We start from the raw sequence: 4,356 nt of genomic DNA, 5'->3' as shown, positions 1-4,356 counted from the left end.
ACCTCTCTGCTCAGGAAACTGATGGGGTGGGGAGCACCGCGCATGTGTGAGGGCAGGAAATAGAAGGGAAATTGTACCTTCTGCTCCATTTTGCTGTGACCCTAAAACTGCTGTAAAAAAATAAACTCTATTTAAAAAAAACACACACACACATGGATCTTGCTGTCAAGGAGTTTAGAGCCTGGGGGCAGTAAGTACCCAAACAAATCCTCATGGCCATTGCTCTAAGAAGCCTCAGGTTGTTAAAACTTCTATGAGATGAGCAGTGGCTGGGGAGGATGAAAGAACTTACATTTTAGTTTTGGCTTGGCTTCTAACAAGCCATGAGTTTGTTTTTGGTTTTTGATTTTTTTTAATGGAGGTACTAGAGATTGAATCCAGGACCTCATGCAAGCTAAGCATGTGCTCTACCACCGAGCTAAACCCTCCTCCCAAGCCATGAGCTTTTTGGTAAGTCACTTCACCTGCTGGACCTCAGCTGACTCTGAACTGACACTGACACTGTTGCTTGTGACAGTCTGTAAGGGCTTTTCTAGCTCCAACATAAAATTGATCATTTCATTCAACGCAAATTATTCTTCTCGGAAAATATACATAGTAGAAAATTTACCATCTTAACCATTTTTAAGTGCACAGTTGAGTGGCATTAACTGCATTCACATTGTTATACAACCATCACCAACATCCAACTCCACAGCTTTTTCACCTCCCCAAACCAAAATTCTGTGCCCGTGAAACAGCAACCCCCATCCCCTCCTCCTCTAGTCCCTGAAAATCCTGTTCTACTTTGTATGAATTTCACTCCACTATGTACCTCCTGAAAGTGAAGTCAAAGGAGCTGTGTTTTTCCTTTGTGACTGGTTTATTTTGCTTCACACAATGTCTTCCAGTTTCATCCATGGTGTGGCCTGTGTCCGAATAGCATTCCATTGCATGTACACAGCAACGTTCTTCTGATCCCACCAACTGCATGATGGGAGGAGGGCTTTGGCAGAGCAAACTTGCCCACATTTCTTCTCTCTGGACCCAGGATGGCAAGTTTGGACCTTGGTGTTCAGAGAGGGCCCCGCTAACTTTTGCTGGGGCACTCTTCCCTTTCACAAGATGTGCTTTTGTTCCTGCCCATGAAATAGCCTTTGGTTCTTCTTGTTTGCTGAGCAGGAATCTGTTTCTTTCCCTCATGACTAAGAATATGCTCCATCCACTGAGTGTCCAGGACAGGGAAGCCCAAGAGATGAAAACACACTGCTTGCTTTCGTTCCTGTCTCAGTGCGGGCTGCTGTAGCAGCAGACCACAGGCTGGGTGGTTTACAGACAATAGAAATGTATTTTCCACAGCTCTGGAGGCTGGAAGTCCGAGATTAGGGTGCCAGCATGGTCGGGCTCTTCTTGCTGAGTCCTCACGTGGCAGAGAGAAGGAGAGAGCCCTGTGGGGGCCTCTTTTCTAAGGGCACTAATCCCATGCATGATGGTGGAGCCCCCATGACCTAATCACCTCCCGAAGGCCCAGCTTCCTAGTGCCCTCAAAGGCGGGGGTGCGTTAAGATTTTAACATAGGAATCTGGGGAAGACAAAAATCTCCTTTACCTGCAAGAGCAGCCCCCTGAGAGGCCAGCCCTGAAAAGGCCTGTGTTCCAGGGAGTCTAGGACCTGAATACTCCATTCACACCATTTATCAGAGACCAGAAAGTCACATATGGGAAATATGGTCTCAATTACTACCACGTGAAACTGCTCAGTGACGTGGTCGTGAGGAATTAGATTTCTGGAAGAATGAGAAAATCACAGCCAGTTTGTTCGTAGAATTTTATGCCTTACCCAAAGGTAGACTGGAGGCACGTAGGTGACCATTGGCAAAAAGCATTGCTGTTGGAAACCAGACAAGGAACATATTGACTTTGAGAGCATTTGCCAGTCCTACAATAAAATAATAGTAGTTTCATTTTCAAAGTGCCTCAGCTATGAGACTCTTTCGGAAGTTCACAATTGCTTAATTCCCTGCTCTGCTTGAAAACTTTCTGAAGGTAAAGAGTAAAAGGCAGATTTGGGGTCTGGGCACAGTTCACTGCAAGGCTAAAAGAATTTCACATGGAAAATAACAGACATCATTGATACAAAGCTCCCCTTTTCCCTAATTGAAATAGACGACTAACATAGGATTTCATATTAGCACACTCTCAAGGCCTCAAGCCTAAAATAAATCAGGTTGGTTGAATAGGAAACAGATGGCGAGTCTTTTGCCCTCCTTCCTTGAAGCCCGGTTTTATGAGGAAGCCTCGGGAACGGTGTGGTGGTTAGGTGTGCAGGCTCTGGAATCAGACTGCCTGGGTTAAACCCTGGCTCAGCCTTCCCTAGATGGGCCGCCGTGGGCAAGCTAGTTAAAGCCACCAAGGGTCAGTTTTCTGTAAGATGGAGATCATAATGGTATCATAGGATATTACGAGAATTAAGTTAAATGATAAATGAAACCCCCCAGTGCACTGGTGCTGGTGTATTATTATTATTATTGAATGACTTTGGAATTGGACCTGTTTTCTCTTAGACATCAAAAAAGACTTTCACCTTATACAGTCAGATGAAAATATTGTGCATAAATATTCACAGGAAATATTCTATGAAAAATTTGAAGCACTTGATATGTATTGTGTTAGCTATTATGACACCAGGGAAGTAAGAATGTTTTGTAATCATTTCAGTGCTTACTCTTTACTCCAGCAATCACCCTGTGAGGTAGATCATTATAACAATATAAGATATGAGGTAACTGATAAATGAAGTAACTATAAGGTGTAGTAACTCCTGGGTTCACCTCCGGCAGCTGTTTGGTTGTCAGGTAACGCCCCTCTGGTAGGCGTGATTAGTTGGGGTAGAATGGGTCTTGATCAACAAGACTCCACCTGAACTGGAATGAAGTCCAGGTCCCTTAGTCAGCTGTAAAACCTAATGAGGGCGCAGGTGCTCAGGGCTATGAAGGAGTTAAAAAAAAGAGCCAGACTCTACACGTGAGACAGGTGTAAATTCCCTTCAGAACACTTTATGGTAACTCTTGGGTGTATTTCCTGCAGATATACATATCTATATATGTATGTATATAGACAGATAGATGGATAGATAGATAGATAGAGCGAGCTGTATATGTATTTCTTTAATCTGGAGAGCACATGAAAAGTGAAAATAGTTAAGAAGCATAAAAAGACATCGCTAGTGGAAATTGGAGCTAAATTCAAAGAGGCAGTTTTTTGAGCGTCAACCAAAGAAAGATTGAACATAGAAAAGCTGAGGGGTTATCTGCAGGTGTGCACAGTTCAAGGAGTCGGCTAGACCACAGCTAAATTCCTCACCACTGGAAGCGTAGCAGCTTAGAGCTATCTAGGGTCTCCAGACTGTATATATCCGAAAGTCTCTTTGATTTTGCTTTAAATTTAAAGGGAATTGGTGCTGGGCAGCAACTTTGCACTCTTAGAGAGATGAACCTTGTTTACTCAAGAGGACATTTAAATGCTGATCAAGAACATTCCTCCTGGTTATTAGTAACCGGCACTCACAACCAGTTACAAGAATACTCTAGATAATCATGCAGAGCTTTGTTCTGTCATTTACATGCAAACATTCCAAGAATCCAAAACACTGAAAACTCTGTCAGCAGGTGTCCAGGCCCTAATCACATGCCTAGAAATTGGTGAGGCCTTAGTGGTTCCCTCCTTGTAGGACTAAGTAGAAGTTTGGCTTTTGGATCCAGACTTAGGCACAGGGTATAAGATAAGACTTGATTACTAGAACCAGTGTGTTGATTGGGAACGAATGGGTCTCAGGGTCAAACACAAACTCAGTTCTCAGAACTGCAGGAGTGGCCTGAAGGCAGACTGTAAATGGGGTCCTATAATTGGAGTCCTAACCACACAATTAGTGAAGAAGGAAGAGAAAGCTTAGGAACCCAAGCAAGGACAGCCACATGAGTTTGCTCTCATCCGTTGTGGGGAGACAGTTTGAACTCTGGTGTTCCGAGCTCTGTTATACTAAAAAATCGATCTTTGCAAATGGCTATTCTGAACTAGTTTTTCTTTTGGGGATTAGTCTCAAATGTGAATCAATATATCATTTAAATCAATCTGTAGTCTTCCATCTAGTAGAAAGCGAACCCATTGTTTAGAGCAGCTGTCCCTAAATGTTTTCTTTAATTGCTTACAACTATCAGTGAAAAGTTTTTGAGCACCTTCATTAATTTATCCATGTATAAGTAATATACATATACAATTTTCCTAAAATATTATGTATATTAAAAAACAGAAACAAAAATAGAAACTTAAAAAGATGAAATAAAGAATACACAGAAATTCTAATATGACGCTGTTGCAC

This window comes from Vicugna pacos, chromosome 14 (genome assembly GCF_048564905.1).
Source record: "Vicugna pacos chromosome 14, VicPac4, whole genome shotgun sequence".
Taxonomy (NCBI): domain Eukaryota; kingdom Metazoa; phylum Chordata; class Mammalia; order Artiodactyla; family Camelidae; genus Vicugna; species Vicugna pacos.
Note: the sequence above shows the minus strand (reverse complement) of the source record.